Raw genomic sequence first — 16,455 nt, 5'->3', positions numbered from 1 at the left:
AAGACGACGAAGGAAAGCTACTTTCCTCAGTGGCTGCGTGTCAGCATTGGAAAGTTGGCTGCCCTGAGGAATAGCGTGCTGGGTTTGATGAGCCCTGTCTGATCTAGCAAGACAGTTCTTAAGTTTTTGCATTCAATTTTGGCTGGATTGTGTCCTATGTATTTAACATACCTGTTAAGAGGGGATTATTATTATTTCCCGGCCAAGTATTAAAAGCATTCCTACAGCAATCAGACCAGAGATCATTATTTTCTCTCTCCCACACACAAGCAATCTGTTTCTCATCTGCCCCAAAGTGTGCTGGCGCTACCTTTAAGTCAGTCTTGTCTACAATTGCCAAAGCAAGACGTGAAGGAAAGCCCAGTTATAAATACACTTGACTGCAAAGCTCTGGCAATGACACAGCCTTGACCTAATAGCACGTCTTCCATGGGTGATTGTCACCCTAGGCTTTGCAATATGAAAGCAAGATCGTTTCCATTTGAAAAACAAGGAAGATGGGGCTCAAAAGAAAGCATGTCTCCGATGCATTTCAAATAGTTCCTGGTATTTTTATTCCACTTTCCCACTTTTATTTTTAATGGTCAAAGTGGCTAACAATGCTTATAGCAGTTTAAAACATCCTGGTACAGTGGTACCTCGGGTTACATATGCTTCAGGTTACATATGCTTCAGGTTACAGACTCCGCTAACACAGTTACAGATAGGTAGCCGTGTTGGTCTGCCATAGTCAAAACAAAAAAATTCCTTCCAGTAGCACCTTAAAGACCAACTAAGTTAGTTCTTGGTATGAGCTTTCGTGTGCATGCACACTTCTTCAGATACGAAGAAGTGTGCATGCACACGAAAGAAGTATCTGAAGAAGTATCTGAAGAAGTGTGCATGCACACGAAAGCTCATACCAAGAACTAACTTAGTTGGTCTTTAAGGTGCTACTGGAAGGAATTTTTTTGTTTCCGCTAACCCAGAAATAGTACCTCGGGTTAAGAACTTTGCTTCAGGATGAGAACAGAAATTGCACGACGGCGGCACAGCGGCAGCGGGAGGCCCCATTAGCTAAAGTGGTACCTCAGGTTAAGAACAGTTTCAGGTTAAGAACGGACCTCTGGAACAAATTAAATACCGTATTTTTCACTCTATAGGACGCACTTTTTCCCCTCCAAAAATGAAGGGGAAATGTGTGTGCGTCCTATGGAGCGAATGCAGGCTTTTGCTGATGCCTGGAGAGCGAGAGGGGTTGGTGCGCACCGACCCCTCTCGCTCTCCAGGCTTCAGGAAGCTATCCGCAAGCCTTCAGAGCCCGGCAGGAGTTCCCGCCGGGCTCCGAAGGCTTGCGGATACCAGCCTGCAGCCCGAAGCCCGGGGAGCGGATAACAGCAAGCTCTGGAAGCGAAGGCGAGGTTGCGCGCAACCTCGTCACCGCTCCCGGACCCGTTCTGGGGGCTGGGGTCGGGGAAAATTTGGGCTTCCCCCGCCCCAGCCCCGCGGCTAAAAACGAAGCCAAGACAGTGAGCGGGATCCATCCCGTTCGCTGTCTTGGCTTCTGCCAAAGCTGTGCGCAGCCTCTCCCAGCTGGAGAGGTTGTGCGTGGCTAAAGAGGAAGCCAAGACAGCCAGTGGGATGGATCTGTCTTGGCTTCTTTGCTCTTTGGGGCTGGGGGGGATAATTTTTTTCCTTTATTTCCCCCCCTAAAAACTAGGTGCGTCCTATGGTCCAGTGCCCCCTATGGAGCGAAAAATACGGTACTTAACCCGAGGTACCACTGTACTGGTAAGCTATTGGACACATTTAGTGTCATTAAGAAAAATACCTTTCTCCCAAGTCAAGCCCTAGAAGACAGAGTTGAACCTCTTGATGAACCCTCTCACCTGCCTGCCAATATTATACTCCACAAACTGTTCCATTCAAATCAGGCTTCAGCCTGATATCCACTATTATGAAGCTGTCTATCAAGCTCCCCAAACCTCAAGGCAAATGTTTACATGTGAAATTGCAGCTTTTACAGACTTAGGAAGTGTCTTTGAAGTGTTTCCTTCTTCTTCTTCTTTTAACATCCTCTGTTCAGAGATAACCATTTAAACATTTTCAGTCTGTTGCTTACAGCATTTCCAGGATTCAGAGGCCAAGGTGTATTTACACATTCAGAGAGCGCTAATTAAGCATGCGCCCCTTTTTGTAATGGAAAGCGAGTGTGCACGCATCAGATGCAAATACATTGCAGCAGCATGAAATTGAGAAGCGCAGGAGCTCTCCTAAGGCTAAAAGCAAAGGCAAGTGTTCCTACCTAGCAATTGCAAATTCCACACTCATTGCTACTTTCTCGGGTGGCTCACAACAAGACCCATCATTGACTTTCGACTAGAATGAAATTTTCGCCCCACCTACGAAAAGAATTAAGCTCATCTGCTCGTGCCAAGATTCCTATGGTGAACTTTGTGGCTTGTTTTGGAGGAAACAGTGAGCAATTGTTTTGGGATGACCACCAAACCAACGGAGCCCAGCATTCAGGGAATAAAGGGCAATGAGAACCTAATTCATAGCCTCACCCACCAGGAATTCCCACAACCCAACTGGCACTAATTAGATCTACGCCTGGCAGACCCAGCTCTGTTTGGGCACAAAAAACAAGAGAATATATTTCACTGAGCCAATGGTTGTGGCCAGTCTGAATTTTCCCACAGATTCCCATTTGTACGTGAAACTCTCAGCGTTATCCGCAACCGACAGTTTAATACCTCAGAGTTCTCTTGCCTGGCAATTTTCTAGCTACTAACTTGCCTCTAAAGACTCCATACATCTGATGAAGTGGACTCCAGTCTATAAAAGCGTATGCCAGAATAAATCTGTTAGTCTTTTAAGTGCCATAAGACTCTTTAGTTGCTTTTGCTGCAACAGACTAACATTCTGCAACAGGCTAACAGATGGGGAGGTGGCATTCAAACCAAGCACACTTCCTTCCTGCTAAAGACTGTACTGTTCTGAAACACTCTGTAAAGTGGGCCTATTGCTCTTGGACAAAAGAAGCGTTCAGAAATGTGTTAATTATGCAAAATGCACATCAACATTCATGCAATATTTTGTTTTTATGCTTTTTTAATAAAAAAATGAAAATTAAGGTTGGAAATGGGACAGACTAAACTCACGGCTGGAAAAATGAGAACTTGAGAGCAACCAACATTGACAGGTTTGCCCATCCTTAATTTGACAATGTTTAAAGGGTAAATTCTGTGAGTATATTGCTGAAATTTCCACAGCAGGTGAATTGTATTCCACAACCGAAATGGGCAACGTTAGGGATCTGACACTGGTCAGATTCCAGCTTTGCCATCTTCAAGGGAGCTCCTATCTCAAGATGGGTGTTGGGAGAATGATGTTTTTAAAAAGCTCTCTCATATCTAACGTGAAGTAAAAAAGATTGCAGCAGCATTACACAAGTCCATTATTGCAGCCTCAATATAGCAACATCAATTAGCACAGCCTTTCATCTCAACCAATTAAAAAAAGGAGGGGATTAAAAAAAAAAATTCCCTCCAGCATGCTGGGGAATGATTCAGAACCATTGATTCGCATATACATTTTCATAAACTGTGACAGAATGTTGATACTCTCATTACAGATTTCTGGAGCATCGCAGGGTACTCATTCAACATGGCAAGCACTTGCTTTGGCCAAATCCCAGACTCTGCCGCGCAGAAAAAGCAGCTGTCACACCTGAGTGGCTGATAGTGAGGTTTAATGCTATTGTGTTATTTGCGGCTGACACCCTGGAGGCATCTCCTGCCACCAGACTGCCAATTTGGATGACACTCCAATAGAAGAACGTTTGGCACTTGATTATGACGGCAAATATGACGGGCACCGCATTGCCAGGGACACCAATTTCCTTATTCACAGCACCCTAGCAAGAAAGCCTCAATACCACTACATTTCTAAACTCTGCAATTATTATTACCATAGTTGCTTATCAAATTTCTATACACTTTTCAGCCAAAGATTAAAGGGTGGTTTACAATATAATAGCACAAAAATGCGTAACAGAATAACCAATCAAACACTATCTCCCCCTCCCCAGACAGAACCATAGGATTGTAAATCTGAATGGATCCCAAGGGTCACCTAGTCCAATCTCCTGCAATGCAGGAATCTCAACACACAGCCCCCAAAAGAATTTGAATCCGTACCGGACCCTGCTTAGCTTTGCAAATGTGCTAGCGGGTTTATTGCTGCACCAGGTTAAGTCGCAGTTTAAAAGGCCAAAGATTGTTTAATTAGTTAAAGGTCTCGTGCATGTACAGTGGTACCTCGGGTTAAGTACTTAATTCGTTCCGGAGGTCCGTACTTAACCTGAAACTGTTCTTAACTTGAAGCACCACTTTGGCTAATGGGGCTTCCTGCTGCCGCTGTGCTGCCGGAGCACGATTTCTGTTCTCATCCTGAAGCAAGGTTCTTAACCTGAAGCACTATTTCTGGGCTAGCAGAGTCTGTAACCTGAAGCGTATGTAACCTGAAGCATATGTAACCCGAGGTACCACTGTATGTGTCTTCCCTGCTTTGCTATGCTTGATTACAGCAGACTGAATGTGTGAACCATGCATCTGAGGAAACAAAATAATAATATAATAATTATTTGGTTTTTGTACCTCACCCATCTGACTAGGTTGCCCAACTACTTTGGGCAGCTTCCAATAAAAATACAGGGAAAAGAGTAACAACAAAAACCATTAAAAGCTTCTCAAAACAGGGCTGCCTTCAGATGTCTATGAAAAATTATATAATGTAGTTGTTTAACTCTTTGATGTCCAATGGGATACCCACAACCCAGCCCGTCTTGAGGGTCTCCTGACAGCGGGAAAGGTCCCAAACACAGTACTATTGATGTTTCAGGATTAAAACTGTCCAGCTTTTGTGTGTTCTTCCCCAAGTTCCAATGAAAACAGGGCAAAGGGTTAAGAACCCAGCCCCTGCAATGCATTGCATCATAATTGCACTGAAAAGTCATCTAGATTTGCCGGTGTGGGGCTATGACAGGAGTGAGTTTGAATTTGGGCAGGTTATTAAGGAGAAATAAGCCACAAGGAAGCAGGAGAAGCAGGTCTGCAAGCAAAGTTTAGATGACATCATTGGGGAAGGGGAGAAACTTTGTTCAGTAATCCATTTACCTTACTCATGCAGACCAGCAATGCAAGTGTTAACACAGCAGCAAGCCTTTTAATGAAGCCACTATGTTGCAGGCTCTGTTAAATGAGGAAAAACTGCCTCCCTCCAATTTTCCGCAGGAAAGCATATACTTATGAATATTGCAGTACTATGGTTAATGCATTCAGTTGGGATAAACTAAGCATATTCTGCATGTCAATGGGCTTTAGAAAACAGAACCTGACATCACAATGTTTCACACATACAGCTATTTTAGAGACTTTAGACATGAACCAATATTTCCTCCCTTACTATCAAAGTTCAGATTGTAAGTCTCCCTGGGGCCGAGACCTCTCTTTTGCTCAAACTACCCTGAAAACCAACCAACTGTGGTTTGATCTACCTATTTATCTCCCAGTTTTGCACAAAAATAAATATTAAATTAAATTCTACATTAAGGTGGGAAGGGCACATTTGTAAATATACGCCCATTGGATTACTTGGGCTAATCATCAGTTGCTTCCAAGACTCAAGTTTCTGAAACATGCATATATTTTTTAATTGAATAGAAAGAGGGAAATGTGCACTGGGAAGAAACGAGAGGCAAGAGAAAGAACTGGTAATAAATATGTAGAGTGGTTAAACTCCACTGCCTGGTGAAAACACCTTGCTCAGTCCCTCTTGGGTCTGAGGTTGCACCTGACATTGCCCACAAGCTTTGTAGCTCCTTCCCAAAGTCGTAACAGTTAGAAATTTGAAATAACATCTCTATGTTAAAGTCCAATTAGAATCACAGAATCGTAGAATTAGAAGGGACCCAACAGGTCATCTAGTCAAACTCCCCGCAACCAAGTTTTCATATTTCTGTGGCAAACTGACATGGAACACATGCCACTCTGGGTATCCCTATCTCTTTCATCTGAGGGAACACAGGTGGCGCTTCGGTCTAAACCACTGAGCCTCTTGGGCTTGCTGATCAGAAGGTCGGCAGTTCAAATCCCTGTGACACCGTGAGCTCCTGTTGCTCTGTCCTAGCTCCTGCCAACCTAGCAGTTCGAAAGCACACCAGTGCAAATAGATAAATAGGTACTGCTGTGGTAGGAAGGTAAACAGCATTTCCATGTGCTCTGGTTTCCATCACAGTGTTCTGTTGCGCCAAAAGCTGTTTAGTTCTGCTGGCCACATGACCCAAAAAGCTGTCTGTGGACAAACGCTGGCTCCCTTGGCCTGAAAGCGAGATGAGCGCCACACCCCATAGTTGCCTTTGAATGGACTTAACCACCCAGGGGTCCTTTACCTCATGTGATGAAAAAACTGATCGTTTCAGACATCCATTCTCCTATTTGTATTTTACCAATCCCACCCCCCACCACATGAGAAAATTCCTGTGATTAGGTATCTGCATCGGGGTAGGGAGCCTGATCTCGACAGAGGGTCAGATTCTTATTTCCCTCGCCCCCTGCAGTTCAGGTTTGACAGCTGGTCGGAAGTATCCAGCTGCCAATCACCCAACATCACAACAGTGTCAGGTGAAGATCAAGATTTGAAAGCACTCGTGCAGAGCTTGCAAAGACAACCATATCTCTACCTGTCCCTTGCCTGTTGTCACATATGATGTCACACATGGGGCAGGTGGGTGTGGTTTGTGCTGGGTCCAATTAGGCCCATGGGTGAGAGGTTTTGCACCCCTGCCCTGTACAGTTCCTGCAATTGCACAGTTGCATAAATCTTTCACTTAGTTAACTCTATACAGTGGTACCTTGGTTCTCGAACTTAATCCGTTCTGGGAGTCTGTTCGACGTTCGAAAACCAAGGCTTCCTGCACTCAAGTGGAAGCCGTGTCGGACGTTCACAAACTGAAACACTTACATCCAGGTTTGCGGCGTTCGGAGCCAATTTGTTCGACAACTAAGCCGTTTGAGAACCAAGGTACCACTGTATCCCTGTATGTGCCCAGTCACTGCTTGGGACTGCTTGCATGGAAGGAAAATAAATACGTAAATCGGGCCAGGGTATGCTGGCAAATCCCCATGCCTGGAAATCTTGCCATGTGATTATGTGAGCACATGCACCCACAGTGATGCACAGATCAAAACTATGCGCATCCACACTCGAAGCCAAAAGGCCCTATTTCTTCCTCTTGCCTGCTGAATCTTGCCCCTTACTCTCTTGGCTCCCTGAGCTTCTACTTATTCGCTGCACAAAAATCTCCATAGAACGTGACTTGGCTACACACTTCTGCTCTCAGAGATCTGTTACTCTTATATACATCAGTATCTCATTACAGAGCTGTAAAACCTCCTCCAGCCAAACATAATACCGAGTCTCTGCACATCAGATGTCGATCTCTCTGAAAACGAGGAATTTGGCAGACGCTCCCTGTAGCAAAACAAAAAGTCCTCTCTTTGTGCGATTCCTGAATGCAGCCATCACCCATTCACAAATATTGTGACTGTAGCAGCCATTTATCACAGCCACTTAGGCTGGAGACAGATGACAGTTGTTACGGCGGCAGAGGCACAAGAGAAGCATCCTCACTGCATGATGGCGCAAACTCAAGGCTCTTCCAAAAAAATATAACCATTGCCAAACCTCTTTAACCGACAGCAAAAATGGGACATCAAAGAAACGAGGGTCTATATCAGGAGCAACAGCAACTCTCTCATACCTCTTTTGATGCACGTACAAACTATGGTCTATCTCAAGCTTTAAAATATGGCGCTGTGGGTTAAACCACAGAGCCTAGGACTTGCCGATCAGAAGGTCGGCGGTTTGAATTCCTGTGATGGGGTGAGCTCCCATTGCTCAGTCCCTGCTCCTGCCAACCTAGCAGTTCGAAAGCATGTCAAAGTGCAAGTAGATAAATAGGTAGATAAATAGGTACCGCTCTGGCAGGAAGGTAAACGATGTTTCCATGCACTGCTCTGGTTTGCCAGAAGCGGCTTAGTCATGCTGGCCACATGACCCGGAAGCTGTACGCCGGCTCCCTTGGCCAATAAAGCGAGATGAGCGCCGCAACCCCAGGGTCCGCCACAACTGGACCTAATGGTCAGGGGTCCCTTTACCTTTACCTTAAGGCTCAAGACAGACTATAGAGTTTTCTACGGGAGTTGAAGGTAGCATAATGAAACCATCATAACGCACACATATTCAGCTGGAACCTGGGTAGGTAGGTCATCTCACCCAACTCAGTACTGCCTACTCCTGTTTCCGTAACATGAGCACCACAACACCCCCTTTATTTTATTTTATGTATATATTTTATTTAAAGCATTTATATGCTGCCTAATTACTTGCCGTTCTAAATGAATTACACCCTTTTAGGAGCCTGTTGATGCCCCCTGCTGCTCCCAATTTTTAATTTTCTTTTAAACTGAGATGTGAGGGGTAAACTGCGCTTCCCAGAATTCTTGGGTAGAGGGACTTTAGACATATGGCGTACACATAGCCACCACTTCTTGCTATAAATGTTTATCATTTTTCAATAAGCAAAAAAGCACATGGCACATTATAAAATTGTTGTAGATTGCCCTGCATGGGGAAAGATAAAACTGCATGCTGGGATGGCAAAAAAGAAAAAGAAAAAGCTCTGCACATACAGAAAGCTAGCAGGTGATGAAGAAGCCTGAGCCAGAAACCAGCTCCTTTGATGTCTACTTTTCCAAAAGCAAAGGCAAGGGGATCATACACCTGGTCACATAATCCTCCGCCTTAAGGAAGGAGCCAGGGCATACCTAGAAATTAGATTGGTGCAATTAAAGCGGATTAAAGTGCTCTGCTGTTCCATTGCAACAATCCATTAATAAACTGACTTTTTGCAGTTAGGAAAGTGACAGGGGAATGCATTGGAAAGTGTGGGGTAAAACAGGAAGATGAATAAGCAAGCAAATCAGGACAACTGCTCATTGTTGTTTAACCTCCCCACAAACATTTCAGAATAAACGCAAAATAAAGACTGGATATAGTCTGGTCTTTCTGCAAGTGAATCAGGATAGATGCTCAACAAACGGATCGTCTGCAGAAGTCTTAAGTGCGGGAATCTAGGAATAGTGATCTGCTGTACCTATTCTGGAAGGAGGCAGTGTAAAATTGCCACTGAATTTCTCCTTGCCCAGATCTTACTCAACTGCAGTCCATAGCTGTCCTTTAAAAGCAGCTGGACTTCTTTAAAGCTTGCATGATCTTACTAGAGAAAATTGAATTTGCAGCTGTGAAGCAACATTTGGAGCATCTAACAGCTGCTTCTGGAAAACAACCGCAACACCCAGTAAGAATGCATATGGGGGCTTCTTTTGAAGTCACCCCACCGAGAATAGCTTCAGATAACACATTGGCTGCCCCCCACCTCTGACTTCAGAGCAGGGTAAAGAGTTTCACAGCTTCCTACCCCAACAGCTTTTTGGAATAACTAACCATTCTGAAGGATTGAATCGGCTGGGTTTTAAGGTGCTCTTGGGGGCTTCTCTATCTTATTTGTAAGAAATTGAGTTTAGAAAAAGAGGCAGGGCGGTCTTTTTATTACCTTTAACAAATTCCCCCCACTCCCTTTTCCTTTTACTGATTTTCATAGGACATTTTCCAAGGCACTTTGAAGTTGCTGGCTACAGACCACTGGGAGTTAGCTCAGGAATGTTTCCCAGCCAAAATACATCCAATTGAAAAAGCAGGATCTTCGTATGCGGCTGCGAGTACTTACTACAGACCCACACAAACAGGACTTATTTACTTCCTACAAATTATTATTATTATTATTATTATTATTATTATTATTATTATTTGCCCAGCCACTCTGGGCAGCTCCCAATCGAGCGTAAAAAACAATACAGCATTAAATATTAAAAACTTTCCTAAACAGGGCTGCCTTCAGATGTCTTTTAAAAATAGGATAGCTGCTTATTTCCTTGACATCTGATGGGAGGGCGTTCCACAGCGCGGATGCCACTACCGGGAAGGCCCTCTGTCTGGTTCCCTGTAACCTCACTTCTCGCAATGAGGGAACCGCCAGAAGGCCCTCGGCGCTGGATCTTAGTGTCCAGGCAGAACGATGGGGGTGGAGACACTCCTTCAGGTATACTGGACCGAGGCCATTTAGGGCTTTAAAGGTCAGCACCAACACTTTGAATTGTGCTCGGAAACGTACTGGGAGCCAGTGCAGATCTCTCAGGACCAGTGTTATGTGGTCCCGGTGGCCACTCCCAGTCCCCAGTCTAACTGCCGCATTCTGGATAAATTGCAGTTTCCGGGTCACCTTCAAAGGTAGCCCCACATAGAGAGCATTGCAATAATCCAAGCGGGAGATAACTACAGCATGCACCACTCTGGCGCAGTGGACCAACACCAGCTGATGACATGGCTCCCCAAATCTCTTTTCTGATGAGAGCAGCTTTTGCATCTCATTTGGAAACCAAGGACCCAGAGTCTGGAGGAAGAATGGGGAGGCACACAATGCCAGGTGCTTGAAGTCCAGTGTGAAGTTTCCACAGTCTGTGTTGATTTGGGGAGCCATGTCATCAGCTGGTGTTGGTGCACTGTGCTTCATTAAGTCCAGAGTCAACGCAGCCATCCAGCAGGAGATTTTGGAGCACTTCATGCTTCCTTCCACAGACAAGCTTTATGGGGATGCTGACTTCATTTTCCAGCAGGACTTTGGCACCTGCCCACACTGCCAAAAGTACCAAAACCTGGTTCAATGCCCATGGGATTACTGTGCTTGATTGGCCAGCAAACCCGCCTGACCTGAACCCCATAGAGAATCTATGGGGCATTGCCAAGAGAAAGATGAGAGACATGAGACCGAGCAATGCAGAAGAGCTGAAGGCTGCTATTGAAGCATCCTGGTCTTCCATAACACCTCAGCAGTGCCACAGGCTGATAGCATCCATGCCATGCCGCATTGAGGCAGTAATTGATGCAAAAGGGGCCCAAACCAAGTATTGAGTGCATATGCATGCTTCGACTTCTCAGAGGTCCAATATTGCTCTATTTGCAATCCTTGTTTTGCTGATTTCATTTAATAATTTTCTGAGATTGTTAATTTGGGGTTTTCATCAGCTGTACGCCATGATCATCACAATTATAACAAATAAAGGCTTGACATATCTATCTCATATATTAGTTTCACCTTTTAAGTTGAATTACTGAAATAAATGAACTTTTCCACGATATTCTAATTTTCCGAGTTTCACCTGTATATAATAATACCAAATAATATTAGGAACTCCAAACCTCCTTTTGTGTAGCCTTGATATATCAACTTGGCAGTGAATGACTCTTGCTGTCTTATTTATCCAGACATCTTTTTTATAATCTAAAAATCCCTTTCCTGATATGGAAAGGGCTCCGACCCTCTGCTCTGACAATCAATTTGACTTTTATCAATTTGAGTGTCCTTTTCCACGGTATCATTTCTGAGATGTTTGGTTCCTGGTGACCATATCAGGAGGAACTCTGAAGCAGCTCTAACGATGCCGCGGTTTAAAGGGCAAGATTCCAAAGGAATTTAGCCCACCTCTGAACCAATGGCGAAAACCGTTTCAGCTCACTTAATCACACTTATCTCAGGGTCACTGGCCGATGGCACTGAAACCAGGAAGTTGTAACTTTCTAAATAAATATTTGTACTAAAAGAGCACAGAAGAATGTCTAAAAGAGCACAGAAGGATCTTGGGAGAGTGTGTGGCTTTCTCCTGCCGGATCCATGGCATGCGTAAGAAAAGCAACTCATTGGGAGTTGGCCTGACAGTAATTCCCAAGATTCTCAATTTCATTCATATACTGAGAAGGCAGCAGTCCTTCTACGTTTCTGCGCAATAACTGTCACCTTGGCACTGGGTGATAGAGGGTCTTTAATTTGCCCCCCTCCCTTATCAGCCAGACAGAGGCCTAAGCAAAGCACAAATTTCATCTAGCACAAATTGCCCATCATTAAAGATAGATGATTAGTGCTTAACTTCCACTCCACTTACTGCCAAGCTCAACACAGCTCCAAGGGAGGAAGGAGAGCAACGATGTGCCCGGACCAGCCAATTTAACTCAATTTGCCACCAACAGACACGCAAGGCGGGGTTCACTGCCTGCATTGCATTCTTCGGTTTGTCACTGCGAGACGGGAGTTAAAAGGTGCAGAAAACCAACAGCTCTTGTCATCAGATCCCTGTTGCCTTAATTTGTGCTACTTGGGGTCCATTGAGCTGATTCTGGGGCACATCAGTGGTCAGAAGGAAAAGAAGCAGAACTTTCAATCTACAAACGCTTCCCCTTCAACCTTGTCTTTAAAAGTCACCACTTGCCATAGGCGAGTGGATATCTGCAAGCCTGAGTCATGGGAACATGGGAAGCGACCTTAGACCAAGTCAAACTATTGGTCCATCCAGCTCACTATTACCTATTCTGGGGATGGGGAACATTTTTCTTCCCCACCTAATATTTCCAGATATTATTATTATTATTATTATTATTATTATTATTATTATTTCGTATCCCAACCCCGCCCATCTGGCTGGGTTGCCCTAGCCACTCTGTGCAGCTTCCAACATACATACAGTATATAAAAACATAATAAAACATTAAACCTTAAAAAACTTCCCTGCTCAGATGTCTTCTCAAGGTTATGTAGTTACTCATCTCCTTGACATCTGATAGGAGAGCATTCCACAGGGCGGGTGCCACTACCGAGAAGGCCCTCTGCCTGGTTGTCTTAAGAAGTTGTCTCTCCCGGCAAAGGATACTAGGACATCCAAGTCCTTTAGGCCAGGAATGGAGAATCTTAGTGTGCTCAATTATGGCCCTCTAGGCCACTCTGGGACGCAGGTGACGCTGTGGGTTAAAGCCTCAGCGCCTAGGACTTGCCGATCGAAAGGTCGGCGGTTCGAATCCCTGCGGCGGGGTGCGCTCCCGCTGCTCGGTCCCAGCGCCTGCCAACCTAGCAGTTCGAAAGCACCTCCAGGTGCAAGTAGATAAATAGGGACCGCTTACCAGCGGGAAGGTAAACGGCGTTTCCGTGTGCGGCTCTGGCTCGCCAGAGCAGCGATGTCACGCTGGCCACGTGACCCGGTAGTGTCTTCGGACAGCGCTGGCCCCTGGCCTCTTAAGTGAGATGGGCGCACAACCCCAGAGTCTGTCAAGACTGGCCCGTACGGGCAGGGGTACCTTTACCTTTACCTTTTTAGGCCACTCTGTCTGGGTTTGAGACTCTCCCCAGGTCACATACCCTCCCAGTCCACACCTGTCACCAACTCTGCTTTGCACCCTCCTTGAGCGCTTCTGCCAGACTGGAATAGGACCTGCAACTAGGGCTGGGTGATATCTGGTTTCCAAAATTGCAATATGTCATCAGCTAAACATTGTGGTATACCAATATATTGTGATGTGTAAAATAAGGATGGAACTATGTAGAGGCGAACAGTAGGGGATTGTGATATCTGGTTTTCAGTTTCATGATAACCATCACACCAGCTAACCATCGCAATACAGTGGTACCTCGGGTTACATACGCTTCAGGTTACATACGCTTCAGGTTACATATGCTTTAGGTTACACACTCCACTAACCTAGAAATAGTGCTTCAGGTTAAGAACTTTGCTTCAGGATAAGAACAGAAATCGGGCTCCAGCAGCGCGGTGGCAGCAGGAGGCCCCATTAGCTAAAGTGGTGTTTCAGGTTAAGAACAGTTTCAGGTTAAGAACAGACCTCCGGAACAAATTAAGTACTTAACCCGAGGTACCACTGTATACTGATCTATCACAATGTGTGCATGTGAGAGTGAGATATCACAGATCAAACACACCATTCAGAGAACTTGTAAAACAACCCTTGAAGTCAGCTGCCTGTAATCTAAGCGTTGTGTAACCAATGAAATGAACTGGTGTACATTGATGAATGGGTAAGGCTATAGCTCAGCGGGGAAAGCAGTGTTCAGTGCTGGCACAGAAGCATAGGAAGATGCCTTACGCCAAGTCCTTCTAGCACAGAATTGTCTCTAAACCAACTGACAGTGGCTCTTCAGAGTATCAGGCAGGGGTCTCATCCAGCCCTACCTAGAAATGCCAGCGATTGAACCTGCAACCTTCTTCACGCAAAGCAGATTCTCCACTGCTGAGATTTGCCCCACCCCCAAGAGCAAGAGGCTCTCTCTGCTGCATGTGAACCAGTCCTGGAAATCAGACCAGACCAAGAAACATTAAAAGTTATCTTGCAGTTTTTGTTCTGCACATTCACAAGGTGCAAAAAACTTGGCAAATTTATATTTCGAACCTGCAAAATAAGATGGCAAGCACACAGCCAATCTGTGGGAAAGCACAGTGGCATTTTAACACAGTTTGCCTTGCTGGGCATAATGGAGCATTTCAAAACTAATTGAAACCACAATTAAAGCCATACAGGGAGCCCATGGCAGAAACAGGATTACTGAAAATTATTCCCTGGCTCACAGCACCTGTTCAATATACTAGACATCAGCACTTTAAGAAAAACACACACAGAGAGAGAGGGACACACAACTAAGTCTTATTTCAAGCTATGATGTTGATATTTATTGCTTGTTTTTGCTAATCAAGAGTTAACGCCAACTTTGAATGGTGTGATTTATTGCCAACTTGCTCTTTGACAATAGGCTAAGAACACTTCTACAATTCCCTACATTGAGGGTGAGGAATTTGTGACTCTCCATATGTTGCTGGACTTCAGCATCATCCCAGGCTGATGGGAGTCACAGCCCTAAGAACATCTGGTGGGACACGGGTTCCCCATTCCTGCCCCACATCATGTTCAGCAAAAGAGACATGTTACAAATGCAACTGAATGCTGATGAATATGGGGTCAGCAACCCCACACATGGATGGCATTAATTAAGCACACAAGAAGGGGTCTAGCTCAGTGGCAGAGCACATGTTTCTCATGCACAAGGTCCCAGGCTCAGCCCCTGTTGTCCCAGGTAGACCTCTGCTGACCACACCTTGGAGAGCTGCTAAAGGAATGCAATTCAAGCCACCTGGCAGAAGCCAAGCAGGAAATCAGGACGAAATCACCTGGAGAACCCAATGTCTGCTACCTTGAGTTCCATGGTGGAAGGAAGGTGGGAAATAAACAACAAAATATTACAGGGAATAAATGGGGAAGTTATTTAACTCAGCGTAAGGCGGGTGGCGCTGTGGGTTAAATCACAGAGCCTAGGGCTTACCGATCAGAAGGTCGGTGGTTTGAATCCCCATGATGGGATGAGCTCCCATTGCTCGGTCCCTGCTCCTGCCAACCTAGCAGTTCGAAAGCACGTCAAAGTGCAAGTAGATAAATAGGTACCACTCTGGTGGGAAGGTAAACGGCATTTCCATGCGCTGCTCTGGTTCGCCAGAAGCGGCTTAGTCATGCTGGCCACATGACCCGGAAGCTGTACGCCGGCTCCCTCGGCCAATAAAGTGAGATGAGTGCCGCAACCCCAGAGTCGTCCGCGACTGGACCTAATTCTCAGGGGTCCTTTTATCTTTAAGGCACTTTATGTATTCATGTGAATTTTGCGAGGAGACCCTAAAGACCCAAAAAGACATGCAGACCTGCTCTTTCCTGAGCAGGGAGTCAAAGATGGAGTTCTGCCATGTGCAACAAGGGTGTGCACTTGAGAGATAAAGAGGAACGGGGCAGGGGATTGGATAGAAAGTGCCAACAGAGAGAGTAGAATAATACCACCTACTAGGTCTAAGGCCATCATTCTCTGTCTTTTACTGTCCTTTCAAAAAAGGGAATCCTTTATTAATACATATTTGATGAGATACTATTGACCGGTACACAACAGAGATAGATGCTAATTGGTCTTCTTGCAATGTGTTTACTTATTCATTCATTCACAAGAACGGCACACACACCGATATAATTTGGGCATTTGCCTTTGCCAAGACCATTCCAAAAATAAAGGCTCTGAGTGTGGAAAGTCATTTGCCAAAAGCTGCTGCCATGGGAAAGACGCGGTTGAGCAATCTAATATTTAACAGTCCCAGCTGCCTTTTATTTCAAAGCCATATTTTAGTTATTAGTATCATTTGCAATCTTTCCCGCCCACCCGCCCCCTCTCACAGTCCTGAGACCCTGCCAAAATGCAGTACTAAGCAGATATTTTGCATGTGCATTAAAAAAAAAGTTTATTTTAACCGCACCTATTATCTGTAAATAGAAGGTGATCCCTTAAAATGTATAACCTGCAAACTCCACACAAATCAAAAGTCTGGTTAAAAAAGACCTCCCTACAAGAACTTTTACCCCATCTATTGTGTGTGTGTGTTTGTGTACATATGACATCTCACACACAGAGTGCAACTTGCAATACACATT

General features: G+C 45.0%; 1 protein-coding gene and 1 long non-coding RNA gene across 5 annotated transcripts in view; one reads left to right on the top strand and one right to left on the bottom strand.

Moving 5' to 3' along the window:
• The window catches only part of LOC310827222, a 324,002-nt gene extending 308,428 nt beyond the window's left edge, over positions 1-15,574 (top strand). The window contains exon 3 of the long non-coding RNA XR_014556229.1: positions 15,559-15,574. This is a non-coding gene — a long non-coding RNA (uncharacterized lncRNA). The remainder of the gene's footprint in view (positions 1-15,558) is intronic.
• Positions 1-16,455, bottom strand: part of PDZD2 (PDZ domain containing 2) — a 230,729-nt gene that overhangs the window by 127,863 nt on the left and 86,411 nt on the right. The window lies entirely within an intron of this gene.

This window comes from Podarcis gaigeae, assembly GCF_964106915.1.
Source record: "Podarcis gaigeae genome assembly, chromosome: 11".
Taxonomy (NCBI): domain Eukaryota; kingdom Metazoa; phylum Chordata; class Lepidosauria; order Squamata; family Lacertidae; genus Podarcis; species Podarcis gaigeae.
The sequence above is the reverse complement of the archived record's forward strand: the minus strand, read 5'-3'. Positions and strand labels throughout refer to the sequence as shown.